Consider the following 17,031-nt stretch of genomic DNA (forward strand, 5'->3'; position numbering starts at 1 on the left):
GAGGGTAAATAGAATAAACTCAAGATGTACATACAATACCAATCGTCTCAAGGATATGCATCATGAATGTCACAGCATTTGACAGTTTTGATCCTCTGCAGCATTTTATCCCTAGAGGTAATAAATTGTTGGTGAAATTTGGGGCAGATTTGCTTGTACTTTTTCACTTACAAAGTTAACTATCCCAATTAATTACATGCTTCACTGAAACCTTTTCTGTGGGACAAGTTGTCCCTGCTCCTTGGGCTTGAGTCACCACCTGCCCAATGTACCTTACGTGTCCAGGTGCACTTAAATGCATGTTGTGCTGAAGCACAAGGAAAATATAAATTCTAGACAGATGTTGTGAAGACGTAGATACGGTATTTTGGACAGTGTAATTTCTTCTGGAAAGGGAAATCGCGGCTTTACTAATCATGCATTAATTGTTTAAAAACTCGTGGCTGTGCAAGTGTAAATTCATGCTTCTACACAGGACGGGCTGGTGAGCACAGACGTTTGAAGAAGTGTTTTCACCTCGAAGGTCAAGGCGATGGTGACCCCGATGTTGGCTACGGGGGGCTCAGGGGGCCCGCCCCAGTACCGCCGCCCCGGCTGCCCCGGCTCTGCGCCGCGGCCGCCCCGCTCCGCGCTTCCTCCGCCGCCTCTGGGGCCGGGAGGCGGTGCCCGGCGCCGGCCGCCCCGCCCCGGCCTGGCAGGAAGGCCGAAGGCCGCCGTCCGAAGGCCGCAGCCCGCGGGCCGGGCGGGGCCGGGGCTGCCATGGCCGGTGAGTGCGGGACGGGCAGGGTCCGGGGACCCTCGGCGGCTCGGCGAGCGGCGCCGCGCTCCCGGACCCGGCCGCAGCCTTCGGGGCCGCCGCGCCGATGTCTCGCCGTCCCCGGCGGGTTGGTGCGCGGCCGCGGCCCCGCCGTGGGTCGGGGCGAGCGCCCCGGGCACGGCCCGGCCCGGCCCGGGCAGCGCTGCTGGGCCCCGCACGGGCGGGCCGCTGGCACGGCGGGCGGGCCGGGCTGGGCGCGGGGCTGCAGGGCCGAGGGAAGCCCCGGCCTGGTGTTCGGTGTAGCCGGGCGGTGCCACGTTTCACACCCTGGCACACTGGCTGCGTGTTGTGTGGCAGCGAAATCTGCTGTTTACTCCCAACCTCTATGCAGCTCGCTGGGATTGTGCCTCTACACCTGGGGAGCACACAGGTTAGTTATCCTGGTGACTCGGGGCCCGGTTGTTTTAGCTGTTCTATGGAGCTTGGAGGACTGGGACTGTATGTTACCTAATGTCACACTCTAGTATCAAATGCTTTTTAGTATTTTGCTCACTGCAGTTGTTGAAGTCTACAGTTCCCTGAGGGGTGAGTGTAGCCAGGTGGGTGTCAATCTCCCAAGCACCAAGTGACGAGATGAGAGGTATCGGCCTCAGGTTGCAGCAGGGGAGGTTTAGGTTGGATATTAAGGAAAATTTCTTCATTGAAAGGGTTGCCCATGCCGGGTACAGGCTATTCATGGCAGTGGTGGAATCACCATCTCTGGAAATGTTCAAAAAAATATATGGATGTGGCAATCCACGACATGGTTTAGTGCTGAACATGATGATACTGGATTGATGGTTGGACTCAATAGCCTAAAGGTTCTTTTGCAACCTAAATGATTCTGTGATTCTCATGACTTTCTGTCAGAGATCTTTGACTTCTAGTAACTTGCCAGTAGCACATGGCAGTGGGTGAGAGTAGCAGAGGAGGATGGCATCTTGTTTTTCACCTCTCTGTCATCTTCATCCCAGAGGAGCAGACCAGTTGCTCTTCGTGAGCGGTTGGTAACCAGTGTCATCTGATCATGTCAAGACCATTTCTCTGCAGCCAGTCTCCTTCTTAAATCCTTGGCATCCCATTATTGGGGTCTTGAAAGAGAAAAGGCAAAACTAAATTAGTGTTAAGCCAACATTTTGTTGAGAGAGACTTTTTCCTCTTTCCTATATGCTTCTGAAAGGAGTTGTCAGGGACACATACAAATGGTTTGATTGTCCACATTTTGGTTGCCAGCTTTCCTGTGTAATGTTTATGAAAATCACCCAGAAGTTTTACAGGAAGTAGCAGCTTGTGTTTGCACTGCACAGCAGACACCACTGAGGTTTCTGGAATGGATGTTTGAAAGTTCTGTGTTTTACAGAGAACATCAGAGAGGTGCACTGGGTTTCGTGTCTGTTGTATTTAAATTTATCTATTTAATGATCCTGTTTGTTTGCTTGATAAACTTAAGAAGGCTTTTAAGGGGAAAACAAACCAAAGATGAAACCATAATAAAGATGTAGTGGTGTCTGAGACAGTGTCCACAGTCCTTATGTAAATATTAGTGGAGTTATTAATTGGGAGTGAGTACCTGCCTGACTAAAAGTGGTTGGCAGCTCCTAGGTCCTGGGTGTGGATGAGAGTGCTTGCATGTTGCAGTGTGGCATGGAAGGGCTGATCTCAGCCTACAAATTTGAAATGCAGTTGTATTAATTAATTAATTAATTAATTAATTAATTAATATGAAGTGGCAGTGCAGCTCCTTAGGGCCCTGTGGCTTTATCCAGTAAGGCAGTGAAAATAGATAATGAAAAAATGTATGCAGGGGATTGTGACAAACAAAATCCCATTTGATGTTTCTTGTACAGAAAGCAACATGAGGGTTTTTATGCTAAGAATGGTTAAGCAGAAACAAAACTACGAAGGTGTTTTTGGCAACCAGTATAACCAGCAAGTTCTGGTTTGCGTTGTGCCAGTGGCTAGTGACTGCTTTCAGGGGCCACACATCTCAGCACAGGCATGTAAAGCAGGAGTGCACAGGTTTGTCCAACATTCTGGCTGCTGCCAGGGTCTGGCTTGTTCCTTCCTCTGTTGGGATTTGTGTCTGACAAACTCCGTGTTTGAAGAACTTAAGAAAGTGTGTCCTTGATGTTTTTTCTGCAGGTGCTCTAGCAGACAGTCTGGCACTTTATGGTCATGTATGATAAGTTTTTTTATGAGCCTCGTTGTTTTCAAGAGCATCCCATTGGATGGGAGAAGCATCTTGCAGGTGCCTTAAATATCATAATCTGACTTCATAAATAGAGAATTTATCTTCAGTGATTTATTAACTTTAAGGCTGTATTTGATTAAATATCCATCAGAGCTTGACTTCTAAATGATTAATAACCTTCTCCCTTTGGAAGGAGTGAGGCAGTAAGAGTGACCAGCCAAAAGTTCAGATTTATGTAATTTCAAGTGGATGGGTCTTTGAAAGCACATGGCAGTGTTATGTTTCCCTAACAGATAGTTCAGCCTGCTAATATTAGGTGGTGGTGATAATTTTATTTTAGCTATTTAATCACTGGTAGGAAAATGAAAATTACAGAATTTAAAAATTGCTTATTAATTAACTGCTGTGATTTCTTCTGTGTTATTTTATCTCTAGATCAGTCGTATTGTCATCGGCTGCAGCATGACATGTATTTCCTCACCAGTACTAGCCGACTGAATGAGCAAGTGGTTGATAAAATTGTTCTTCAGCTTAACAGAGTCTATCCCCAAATTCTTACCAATGAAGAAGCAGAAAAGGTAATTTGTGGAGTTTTGCTGTGTCTCTGACTGTTCTGTTGATTTTGCGGGTCACTACCCCAGATGCCCTCTTTCTGACACAGCTCTTGGTGCTACATGCAGCCAGCCTGCCCCACCTCCTGCTTGCTGACCAGTTGTGTCTGGCATCTCATGTAAGAGGAGCAGTCACAGGTCTGGCACATTCTCTGTGCCAAGTGGTCATGGGAGAGAATGCTCTCTTCTGCAGCAGTTTAATGCCATGGTCCCTGCATGATCAGGACCACACAGTCGTGCAGCCAGTCCATGGGCAGGAGGGCACCCATCCTGTGACCACATGCCTGGTGTGCCTGTCTCCACCCATGAGGTGGTGTGCAGTGGCACACCAGATGATCTATGCTGCATCCATCTCTGCCCACAAAATCATCTATATTAGCTCAATCAGTTTTGATACCAATTAATAATTTTAAGTATTGGTAGAGAAGTGGGGGGTTACTAGTCCCACTAATAAGTGTGGAGCTTTGGGAAGTGGGTGGAGTTAATAATATCTTGCAGTGATGCCACCATGTATGGAGGAAGGCCACCCTCCTTGATGTGAAGCTTTCAAAAATGGGTAGCTCTTTTTAGGGAGAAAAAACTTCTAATCTTGTGTGGAGACAAAATTAAAGTCAGCTAAGAGCTTCCACAATCTTATTTATAATAGTTTGTACTTGTCTTCTGCCTAGCTTCATGTCTGCACTTTGTCAGAGTTTTGGCATATCAGTATTTTAACATCAGGAAAAATAGGTCCAATGCTACCATAACCAAACTTCATGGGGACAATTAGTGTTTTGTGGTGTAGAGCAGAGCTAGTCATTTATTGAACCAGTCTTGCCACTTCCCTCAAGAGCTTCAAAATAAACGCATAAAGAATCTGAAACATGATTTGTGACTTCTACACTTAGGTGGAAATGAACTGCTTTTTAATGGATTCAGGCAAGTTTGTGCCAACTCTATTGAATGTTTAGGAAATTTATAATCTGGTAGACCCTGTGGGAATTTTGTCAAAATAAGGAGTATTGTGTTAAATTTGTGGCATTCTTGTCCCCCTCAAGCAGCAGTTTAACTCAGTTTGCTAGAAAGGTTATCCACTGTGCTTCTATGAAATATGATGTTTTGCTGAGAATAGCTTTGGATTTTTTTGAAATAAACTGAAAGAGGTTTGATGTGTAAGGCTAGGTATTGTAAATGTGCTACCACAGCTAGGGATGCATTTTCCTTCTCTTTGTAAGGTCTCCTAATATTCATCGTATTTAGCACTACAGAAAAAATTTATTTCCCACTGCATCTGTTTGCCAACCTGAGTAATGGGAATTTGTGCCTGTTGAAGTGAGTATACAGCAGTCAATTGGCTGGAACAACAAAAAACCATGAAATACGAAATCTTGGGATGATGAGCACTCCAGTATTGGGGCTAGGATAAGCAGTATAAAGTGCCTTTTTGGGGATCATTACTGGGCAGCTAAGGGCAAACTTGAAAGCATCATACTTTATTTCAAATAATAAGATTTGCTGAAATATTCTATCTACAGCTGCCAGAATTAAACTGTACAATAGCAAGTACCGTGTCAGCTTGGATGCATGGAAGGCATCAGAGTGTCTTTCACTTGATTGGGACAGAAAAAAGCAGAAGGAGAGGCAGAGACAATATGCTCTTCATCAGATAGTGCTGACCACTTGAAGCTCAGGGCTGTGCAGTGCATGTATGTCCTTTTTACGTTTCCCTTTTTGGCCCATTCTTTTAGTAAATATCAAAGAAGCTCCATAAATAAGCTACATAACTGACATAGTGATGTAAAATTGATCTCTTAATCTCTCTTCTGTTTTAACCTCTTTTCTGATGCTCACTTTTCTCTTACAGTTTAGGAACCCAAAGGCATCACTTCATACCAGGCTCTCAGATCTGTTAAAACACCTCCAAAAGAAAGGAGACAGACACTGTCAGGAGTTTTACAGGGCTCTGCAGATCAATGCTGAACTGCTGTTTAATGATCTGCCAAGCAGGAAAATCTTGAGTAAGTGTATTTGTAAGTTGATTGAGTTGTGGATTTCCTCGCCAGTGTATTACAAAACCTAATTTCAGATGCAGTGTAGGTAATTTAAAAACCTAAACAGGCTATAAATAATACAAATAAACAAGTTACTTGAATATTTTTGGGGTGTACCTTAATTCCTTCTGGCTTGAGTTTTCCAAAAGCTGTAAGGGGATTTTGTAATGTAAAATTGTAATTTCCTTAATTTTGTCTTTCATTCTGAAAAAAGCAATTTGTATCTACCCAGCACAAACTGGTGGAGGACCATTTTCTTGCCTGCACAGGGAGGCTGCAGTTACCCCACATCCATACCGGAACCCTTTTGAACTGGGGAGGTCTGGGCCCATCCTGCCTCAGAATCTCAGATGAGCCCCAATCCCAACTGTCTGAGCCTCACAGCAGCTTGAAGACAATGCTTTGATCTGATGTTCACCTTGCAGAAATCGTGCACTTTGGAGAACAGGCTCTCCAAACAAATGGTCTTGGATCTATCATTTTTACTTTGGTAGAGGTCAAGAAACAAGTTTTTCTGCCTGGCTGACTAGCAGTTAGCAGACAGCCTTTATGAATTAAGAGTAGTTTGAGAAGTCTTGGTGTAATCACTAAGAAGAAAAATTTCAAAACTGTTTTGATGTTTAAGAGTTGAAGCTTTTTAAATGTTCAATAGCACATTCTACAAGCCATTTTTGAAAATGTATCTTTACAAGGAGACTTGGATAGAGTCTGTGGGATATTTTCACTTTTAGCTAGAGCAGAAATGTGCCCATCCTTGCACGTGATTTATGTGGTGACTCTGAGCTTTCCTCAGGTAGCCATGACTAGGCAGAGTTAGGGTTTCTCATGTTAAGACTATGCATAGCAAATACCTGTGCTAGAAGTGCTTCATGTTAAACATATATCTCTTTGTGGCACCCGAAAACACTTTTGCTGCTGCTGCAAACTGCTGACTTCAGTGACCATCAAAAGTCATTAAATTCTCTGTTATCTTCATACACTATTTAATGTTATCATCCTCAGAAGGATAAGGATAATTGAAAGAACTGAGTTAAAACATTACTGTGTGCTGAGGTTCAGCAGTTTCTTTCTGTTGATCTAAGAAGTAAACATTGAGATGATTGTGTTAATATGCTTGCTGCTTCAGAGTTCTGTAATGAAAACAAATGTCTGCATTCTGGATTGAATGGTCAAAAAATGTGTGCAGCTTTTCAAGCTAAAACTGCAAACACCTTTATGCTTCAGGAAAAGCTCCTTTATCAATATGAGGAGTAACTTCTCATGTAAGTGAACTTGGGCATTTTCAATGTTAAAGGCATTATCCCTAATACCTCCAACATGCACAATTTGTTAGTCAAATGTTACTTCTTGGAAGTGCTCAAGAGGTGTTCATGGTCTGTGGGGTCCTGAGCACTCAGGTCATTGGAGGGTGTCTCTGCCCATGGCAGGAGGTTGGAACTTGATGGTTTTCAGTGTTCCTTCCAATTGAAACCATGCTATCATTCTATAATGCTCTTAGCTGTAGCTGTTAAATTTAGCACAAAGCATTTACAGAACTGCCACTAGAATTTGTAAACATGAAGAACATGGTGAATCACTAACATAGGGCTTTTCTTCTAAGTGCAGGCTGAGCTGAAACAAGCCAGCATTACAAACAATTGGAGAAATTATCAATGAAGACATGGGTGAACCATGTATGGGTTCATGAATGAACTCTGTAGTTCTGTAACAGATTACATGCAGCTATACATACGACAGATTTTTTCAGCAGAGGAAATGCTTTAAAATATTTACTTTTCATTTGTAAGACAGCTTTAAAATTCGTGCTAGAACAAAATTTCTTTACCCAAAGTGTAAATTGCCAGTGAAGTGTCTGGTAATGTCTGAACATTCCCACTAGAGGGGTGGTAAGGCACATGATATGGGCAGCCTTGGAGCTGTTGAAGCAAACGGGAGTTTCGAAGGGACTCAGAAAATGTTTTTATTTCCCTCCATGTTGACATAGACTTAATGGATAAAGGCTTGGATCAGCCCCACACAGCGATAGAAGTGGCAGAGATTTGTCTGTGCTCTCCTGTGCAATGTGAGGATTTCCTAGCTGGAATTCCTAGGGAGGACATCAGCTCCTCAAAGGGGCAGGCTGGGTGAGGCTGCTAGGGGCACACCGAGCTCACGGAAGCTTTGCAGCAACCCTTGCTGCTCCAGTGACTCTCAAGCTTCACAGCAAAGGGCATCAGATGCTTCTGTCCTACTCCAGCACCATGCCCTGTCTCCCCACAGAGAGGGATATCCTTAGCAGGGGAGGTCGATGTTTCCCTGTTCCTGCCTGGGTGGACAGGGCAGTTCTCCTACATCTTGGTGCCATGTGAAAGGAGAGCAGTTGAAACCGATCAGTCTTACATTCTTCCCTATTGACAGCCAGATTCAGAACTCTTACTTTTTTTCCTTTCTTTTTTTAACCCTCCTAACCCTTTGACAGTTGGACTAGGTGATCGTAGAGGTGTTTTCCAACCTTTATGATTCTGTGATTCCATTACTGTAGAAATGTTTGGCTAAAACAGTGTTGCAGATCAGTGATGTGTTACGGAAAGTCACTCCTCTGCCATGTCTGGTGACAGCTGCGCGTCCCTCTTCTGCAGACAGCATGATCTCCACATCTGTGTGGCAGAGGCAGCTCTGAAAGGGTCTTTCTGCCCAGACTGGAAACTACTGAACATCTTGTCCTAAGGCCAGTCTCCTTTCTACCAGAATTTGCAGAAAGATAGAGGCTGAAATTACTTGTGCCAAATGTTAGCATGTAGAATCTACAGAGTTTTAAAGAAGGTGGGCATGTCTTCAGCTGAGACCTCTATTTAGAAAATAATCTACACCAGTAATTTTTTCTATGTGATTTACCTGCTAAATACATCAATGCCTGGAGATTTGCTCAAGAACAAAGAATGGTGGTACATTAAATTATAGAGGTGTTTTCAGATTAGTGCATCTATTAACAAAGAGTTTGTATGTATTACAATGAAAATTGCTGGTATTGTGAAGGATTATCTCCTGCTGTCCTAACTTGGGAAACAAGTGTAATGTTATTTATGTGGTCAGTGCTTAAGCAGATCAGAGGTGGGGCTGCAGCAATTTGTACTAGATGACTCTGTGCCTATGTCTTTTGGACAGCTTTAACTGAACTGACTCTAGCAATGATTTATCATTGGAGGGATTAATACTTTATGTCAGTATTGGATATTTTTCTGAAAGACGGTGTTTTGCACCATTTTGCATGTTTGTTTGTTTGCTTGAGCTGAGTACTAACTTTTCATGTGTTGCTTTTATTTCTAGAAATCCCAGATCCCACAGAGGTAGACTCTGACAAGGAGCAATATATGCTAAATGACAGGGGTAAATAAATCGTACAGTATCACCGGATGGAATGGCTTTACAGATTATGATGCAATTTATTATATCATGTAATTTGCACTGCATATAACAACTACTTTGGCTTATGATATCTTTACGGTCACAAGTTAAGTAGAATTAATGAAGGAAAATGTACTGAGTTACTGTTGAGGAAACCAGTGCCAGGAAATTGAAGAGACTGTAGAGTTTAATCAATATTTACAATGGTATTACTTAACCTATAAGTAAGCTCTTAATTTCCTGTGATTTCTTCAATGCCTGAACAGTAAAGTCTGTTCATTTTGCTTAAGGCCGTCAATAACTTTTTGATCTTTGTTTTTTTCAATTTTTTTAAGCTCTCAATTTAACTACAAGTCATTTGAAAGCAATGACAGAAAGGAAGGAAAAGCTGAAATACATTTTCCTTAGGAAAATATATTAATTAGTTGCACCTTCTTCTCTGTTCAATGCCAGATTACAGAGACAAATATTTTTTTCATGGTGGGATATTTTGAAAAGGAAGATCTCAAATGAAGAGGAAGAGTTCTCACAATTTATAATGAACTATAATCGTTTAAGTTCAGTTTTATTTAGAGATTAAGATACAATAATGAGAGATTCAAAACACATATGAATTATGCCTTTTTTTGCAGTTTCCTGAGAGAAAACTGAAATAAGTAGCAGAAACACTGTTTAACTCAATGTATATTTTTGTCTGTGGTGGTGATGTTTCTCTGAATATTGAACTAAATTGCTGCTCAGACTTCACACATTGCTGTTGCTGTCTGCAGCATAACAGTACAGGATGAACAAAGAAAGTGCTTGCAAATAAAAAAATGAAGGTTTGTTGTGTTTTTTTTTTTACTTATTACTTTTTTTTTCTGACTTGGCCTCAGACTAGAGTTTCTTTGGCCACTAGCCACCTTCCCTGGGAGGTTACATGCCAAAGAGCAACCAAATCCTTGCTCCTTTGCTGTTTCTCCAGTGTCCTTGTCCACACGGTCAGCTCCAGGAATTTGTTGGCAGTACAGTCCTTAAATTGATAGGTGTAGCTTAATTGTATCTACAAGTAGAGGTGTAGTTTAATTGTATCTCTGTTTCTAGTGAGATAGTAACTACAAATGGAGTATTAGGTAATAAAGAAGCAGATATAAATCTTTATGCTGTTTTGTCAGTGGGTAAGTATAAATTAGAAAGGTTGTATTTAACATCAGTAGTGACCATCACCATTAAACTGTGTGTAATTCCAGGCAGGTAGTTTTCCAGGGGATTTGGTTTGGAAACTTTTCCTTAATATCACAGTCTGTAGCTAGATGAGCAGAGGGGAACAGGGAATGGTGACAAAGCAACTGCAGTAAAAATTAATTGCAGTCTAATAAATGTGCTTCACAGTACATTAGTTATAGAACATCCAGAATTGTGACTATGTTATCTTCATTTGAATATGCTTAATTATGTATATTGATAGCAGTTGGTGATTTGTGAATGGAGCTAAACTACTGCTGCCCTGCTCTGTCTCAATGTGTTTTCTTGCCATTTTCTGTAGGTCCAGTGTTTTTCCTGGCATGTTTCAGCATGGCTGCAGGACTGGCCCTTTTCTGGTACTGCTGCAACTCAGGTGAGCTTCTCAGGGGCTTCTCCTGCCTGCCTTCCCTCAGCAGGGATAGAATAAGCTGGGCTCCTCATCTGACAGGGCTCCGTAACAGGGTGGGTCAAGGTGTCATCATTCATTAATTAGCTCTGGATACAAATTGCACAGCGAACATGCTGAGGTATAAATAATGGATATTTTGCCTACAGAAGATGCCACAAATAGGGGTATTTTTTAAATACAGTAGTTATGTGAACTCCTGTTGCTATAGCAATGGGTCATGATTCCCAGCAGTCATGAGACAGACCCAAAACCTTCTGGCTTCCACACCCCTGGGGAGCTGGTGGAAGCCTGGCCAGGGCTGGGGGATGCTGGCTGGATTTGCGAGTTCCAGCAGCTACAACTGTCCCTGTGCTGCTGGCTCTGGATGTTAGCTCTAAGTGCCACAAGACAGTCACCTGCTCCACACCATCCATTGCTGTGCTCAAGGGTGAAGCTGCCTCCTTTCCCTAACTGACCAATCTCCTCTTCCTGTCTCAACTTGCAGCAATGAATCTTAACAGATTCTTTGTTTGCCTTTCTTGGCAGTTGATTTCCACAAATTGATGGAAATATGCTTTCCTCTAGAGTTATTTTCAATTGTTATTTTTTGTAGATGTTGCTTCCTAGCTAAAATGAAATCTGTATTCACTTTCTCTTTTTCCTCTCATCATTCCGTTCTAGAAACGCAAGTCACAGGAAGAGCCAGGAGAATCTTGGGTTTTTCTCCTATTATCATAGGAAGACATGTTAGAAATATTTGTATGTTGTATTTGGAAGACATGTCAAAAAATTAAGGAAAAGCTGTCTATTTGCTTGTCTGTACAGTACACCGGCCAAAGGAAGTCAACAGTGCATAAAAATGTCCTGTACTCATACCAAAGGTTTTATTAACTAGCTTAATCAATAATTGCCTTACCTTCAGATGTATTCAGAATTTCAGCTGTAAATGTCCTTCTTTATGGGAATGGACCGTTTATTTTTGTAAATGCTTGAAGTATTTATTGTTTGTATAAAAAAAACTTTTATTACAAGCTTTAAAGTGATCTCTTAAGTGAGCATGGGTCTGAAGCCATGTTTGCATGTGTTTTCTATACCAGAATGAAGGATCACAACTGTTGGAAGAACTTTGGCTTGTTTTTTGTGAGAATTAATTTAAGAAAAGAACTTCAACACATACACTCAAAGCCCTTACTAAGAAATGGATCTCTATCTCAGAACTGTTTTGTCTAGATCCTTTATAGTCACTGTCTGAGCTCAGATGGGCACTGGCACCTATGAAAAGTTTATGGGGGCCAGTTCCCTTGATGTGTGCCTTGTGTTCATTGTGCCTTCTGATTCCCTGTTGATGCCTCGTTCCTGGTCAAACTCAGCTGCCGGCCCTGGTTTGAATGCCCTGGAGCTGGTGCATGCTGCTTCCCAGCTCATGGGGTGTTCCAGGAAGTGGAATGAAAGTCTGACCTGAAGCACTTCAGACTACCAAGGAAGTGTTCCAGATTCATTTAGCTTTCTCTTTCCCAGTGAAGTAAAGGGAGACTCTGCAGAGAGACCCGAACAAATTGGAGGGCTGGGCAATCACCAACCCAGTGAAGTTCAACAAAGGAAAATGCCAGATTTTGCACCTGGGATGGTGCAACCCTGGATATATGGACAAGCTGGGGAATGAGATGCTGGAGAGCAGCACCATGCAAAGGGACCTGGGAATCCTGGTGGATGGAAGTTGGAAATGGGTCAGCAGTGTCCTAGCAGCCATGGGGGACATCCCTGTTCTGGGGGGCACCACGCCCAGCATGGCCACTTGGACCAGGGAGGAGATTGTCCCTCAGTGCTGTGCACTGGGGCAGCCTCACCTCGAGTGCTGGGGGTAGTTTGGGCATCACAATATTAGAAAGATACTAAACTACTAGAGAGCTTTGAAAGGACACTTCCAGGAATGGGGTAGCAACAGCTTCTCTGGGCAACCTGTGCCAAGGCTGGGGGAAGAATTCTTTTTCAGTATGGTACAAGAAAATTTACTATGGCTAGGGCTATATTTTCCTCCCTTCCTGAGGTTGCTTGAGATGAAGATATCAGAGAAAAAAATTATCCAGAATGAGCTATGCCAAGAGTTAGAGCTGGAAGGAGAAAGAAAAAGTGAGTCTGGATTCATCCTAGTGTTAATGGATGTGACAGCAAAGGATAGAAAACAACCTGTTCCTTCATTAGTGCCAGTTATTAATTTGAACAGTGACTGTCAGGCTGCCTATGTAATTGGCATGTGCACAGGCTGGGAGATATTCTTAGACTTTCTTTCAGGAGCTTGCTTCTCTGCAAGTACATCTATGCAGCACATATGGACAGTGATAATTCCTTTTTCAGCTCCTGAAGGAAGCACATGTGCATCTGCATGGGAGTCAGGTCCTTCTGGGCAAACAGTGTTACAGACAGGAATAAATCAAGCAGGGTCTTGGATGAAGCTGTTTAGCTGCAGAATTCTGGTTTCCCTGGCAAATCAAGAACAGCTTGACCTTCGCTGCTGAAACTGTGCTGGTAATCATTTATAAACATTTGTCCAGAGAAGTTGTCCTTGGTGGGTTGTAGGTGGCTCCATGCCGAGGGTGGAGGCCATCCTTGTGAACACTGTGGCTGCCATGCTGTAGGCAGGAATATACAGGAGCTAAGCAGGTACTGGCCTGAGCCATGGAAATGGTTAAGGCCAAGTATGGGACTGTCTGTGTGCAGAGAGCTGGGAAGCAAAGTGATAGATGCTTCAAAAAATTGGCACAATTCTGTTTAAAGCCAGACTGCTATTTAAAGGACTTGGTGAAGGATGATGTGTCTGACAAGCTGCAGTGGGAATGTAAGTGGTGATTCATTCTGGGATGTGCTGGGTTGCTTTACAGCTGCTGGATGGAGTTTGCAGTTAAAAGTGCCTTTGCCAAGACAAAGTTATTCCTTTTATTTCTTTAATTTGTCATTTTTTTTAATATTGTAATAAATTGGAAACATATTTGGTCAAAATGTGCTATTGTGGATGCTTTCTCCTGCCATTCTGTGTACACAGATGTTACTCTATGTTATGCCATGCCTTGATTGTGCTGGCAAGAATCAGTTTGCTGCACTTCACAGGGCCTGTGTCCTGTATTAATTTCTATGAATGTACATCTTCTTTAATCCTTCAGAAAAATAATGTATTTCTTTTTTTAATGGGGTGAAGCTGTCAATTAAATTGAAACAAAATCCAAGAGAAGAATGCTGCTGTTTTTCTTGTAGTTAATGCACTGCTCTTCCTTGCAGAAGCGCCCCTTGGTTGTTGCCCTCCTGTGTCTGCTGACTGACCCTTTCTGGGCTCTAGCCTCTCATGGTTAAATTTTTCTGGGTATTTGCACCAGGATTTTTAACCTGATTTTTCACCTGATTTCAAAACTGCAGTTTTTCGGCTTAGCTGGTTTAGGGATCTGGAGTTGAACAGGACTCATCAGTTCAAAGACACTGGGTGTCTTTGGGTTAATTCCTGATTTTGTGTCATTTTGGGAGTTCCAAGGGTCACTGCCCATGAAGCCTTGAAGGCACACTGGTGCTTGCTGTAAAGGGACTTTGACACACAGTTAATTTGAAGTGCTACTTGGACCACCCAAAAAGGGACTTCTTTGTAAGAAAAACCATGTAGACCATTTTGTTACTGGTTTGTTCCTTTGGGTAAGGGGGAACTGCTCGCCCGGTGCCTCTATGACCAGTGTTGAGCATCCCACCAAAGGAACTTGTTGCTGTAGCAGGAGAATCATGGGATCATAGAATTGTTAAGATTGGAAAAGAGCTCGTAATATAACTAAGGCAAACTTGCCAGCACCACCACGTTCATCATTAAACCATGTCCTAAAGTGCTATTTCCACGTTTTTAAAACATGTCCAGGAATTGTGACTTCACCACTGCCCTGGGCAGCCTCTGCCAGGGCTGGACAGCCCTTTCCATGAAGAAATACTTCCTAATATCAAATCTAAATCTCCCCTGACACAATTTGAAACCTTAGGTAGAGCCAGGATTGTATCTGCTGCTGCAAGACTCTAGGGACAAGAGGAGACCCAGAGCTTGGCATTGGATTCTGTTGAACAGGGCTTGGGTGGTGATGGAGGAGGATCTCTGAGATAACTTCATCAGGAGGAGAGATCCTCTTCATCCTGTGCCCTTCTGTGGGCTGACTCCCTGATGAGTGGGAACTGGACTCCCCTCCTTGCCTGCTGGTTTGTGGCCCTCTGGGGAGAGGAGCAGCTGTTAGTGGGGGGCTGTGCTTGTGCTGGTGTCTGTGCTGGGCAGTGCGGTGCTGAACAGGAGCCCAGGTGGGTAAGAAAGACCAGGGCACCTTGGCCTGTTCCAGCCCTGTGCCCTAACCCTCTGCCACTGCAGGAGCAGCCTTGTGCCAGGCACCAGGTGAAGGGACCAGAGCAGAGCATCAGGGACATCACCAAGGTTTGGATATGAGTGAAACAACAGCCTGATCAAACTACAAAATTAATAGGAATTAGGGAAGGGGGTAATTTTCTATCTTAATCTCACCCACTTCACAGGGATGTTATTAGAGCCAAACAGAAAGAAATCAAGAGGCGGGAGATGAGACAGGTATGCAGCAACACTGCTCCAGTTAATTCAGCACCATTGCTTTGGCATAAAATAACATTTTGGGTGAATCCTGAGCTGCCCTTGCACTTTCCACTGTGGTCACAAGGAAAAGCTTTCTGCCATGGTGGTATTGATAAATCATTAATAACATTGTGTCTGGTAAAGCAAAAACCTTTAAGACTCAGTCTGTACTTCATGAACTGGTAACAGGTGAAGTCGGGTGCCAGCAGCCAGAGTGCCACTGCACATGAAGCCTGGATAAATCACAGGTGAGACATGTTCTGACAGCACGATTTACAGCAAATCCACTCTTCTCCATAGCAAAATATTTAATCACACTCAGGTGGCTTTTTTTTTTTTATCCTTTTGAGCCAGTTTTAGCTACCCTGGGGGTCTTCCAGTGCTCCAGCCCTGTGGGCGCTGTCCCGCTCTGTGTCATGCTGTGGTGCCTCACTCACTGACAGCTGGCACAGGCAGGGCTGCTGAGTCCCTGTGGCTGCTCCCTGCTGAACGCTCCACTGAAACAGAGAGAGCTAACTTTGTTTTTCCTCAGTGGGCTCCGAACTAATTCATTTTAAAAGCTCCTAGTGAAGGCTGGAAATATGATGCCTGTGCCTCTTAAATATTCCTGGTCCACAATGGTTGCATACAGCTGGATTTTGTTTCACCTCTGCCTCTGGAGCTGGCTCACAGCCAATTTAACATGGATACTTTGCTCTGGAAGAGCTCTATTCTGCCAGGAGGTAGGGAAATAACTTACATCAGATTGGAAACAAATTCAAAGTCCAGGTTTAACAGGTAAAATTATATCAAATAATTATTATTATTAATAGTAATAATTTAGATAGCAGTTTTCTATGAAATAATTACAATTATATCTTTCAGGGTATTCCCAAGCCAGGAGCCCTGTGAGATACAAATGAAACTCATCTTGGTGATCTCAGAGTCAATAAGAAAACAAGTAGGAAGCAAATTCCTCATTCTGAGCTGGATGAGTCTAGGCTGGTCCTGACTCTGGAAAGATGAACAAGACACATCATTCCATCACACTCTGTGTCTGCAAGTGAAGAGAACATGCAAATTAAGCAAAACATTATTAGTGACATCAGGTTTGAAGATTGCAGGACCTCTGTGTGACAACCAGGGTTGCTTCAAGAGGCTGTGAGGCATCCTGCTATTGCAGTTGTGGGATGTTGGGCTTTCAAACCTGTTTTTCTATTAGCATGGAGAAGAAAGAATTTTTATGGCGTACGAAGGAGAGCAGTGACCCACACAGGCGCACTGTGACTTGCTCCCAGTGCTCCCCAGTTAGTGTGCTTCACACAATTTGTAAAGATTAGTCATGTTCCCAAGTCATGTTGCCAGGATTTGAAACTCTACAAGGGGTGGAGAGGCCTGAGGGGATACAGTCATTTATTTCCTGAGTGATGCTCTACCTGGCATGCCTGGTGAATCCTGTTTTCTGACACAGAAAAAAATAACTCCTATTTCAGGGTAAAGACACATAGCTGTATCCCTCCATATCTTCTACAAGTCCAAAACAAATCTGAAACATAAGGCCTTCCCAAGAGTTTAGATTATTTTCATCCTTCATGCCAGAAATCTGTGGCAATGTTGGGTGGTGATGAAACTGATTAATTCTCAAATATTTTTGGTACCAGTGAAAATGTTTTGCAATGTTTCAGTAGTCCTAGTGTGGTGCTTCCTAGCATGGCACCATATTTACACTCACCTCCCAACTAGTCATAACTTGTACCATTAAAAAGGGGGTGGGGCAACTTCTAGGCTGGAAGACTGGAAAAAAGCAGAGTAG

At 43.2% G+C, this 17,031-nt stretch overlaps 2 protein-coding genes across 3 annotated transcripts in view; one reads left to right on the plus strand and one right to left on the minus strand.

Annotated features, from left to right (window-relative positions):
- Window positions 1-3,523, plus strand: part of SUSD3 (sushi domain containing 3) — a 37,984-nt gene extending 34,461 nt beyond the window's left edge. The window contains exon 6 of the mRNA XM_077786032.1: window positions 3,423-3,523. The gene's annotated coding sequence lies outside the window, so the exon portion shown is untranslated. The remainder of the gene's footprint in view (window positions 1-3,422) is intronic.
- NINJ1 (ninjurin 1) overlaps window positions 1,105-17,031 on the minus strand; it is a 33,501-nt gene continuing 17,574 nt past the window's right edge. Inside the window, exon 4 of one of the 2 annotated variants that reach the window (XM_021539543.3) lies at window positions 1,105-1,887. The gene's annotated coding sequence lies outside the window, so the exon portion shown is untranslated. The remainder of the gene's footprint in view (window positions 1,888-17,031) is intronic. The other variant, XR_013340705.1, reaches the window with a different exon arrangement.

This window comes from Lonchura striata, chromosome 12 (assembly GCF_046129695.1).
Source record: "Lonchura striata isolate bLonStr1 chromosome 12, bLonStr1.mat, whole genome shotgun sequence".
Taxonomy (NCBI): Eukaryota; Metazoa; Chordata; class Aves; order Passeriformes; family Estrildidae; genus Lonchura; species Lonchura striata.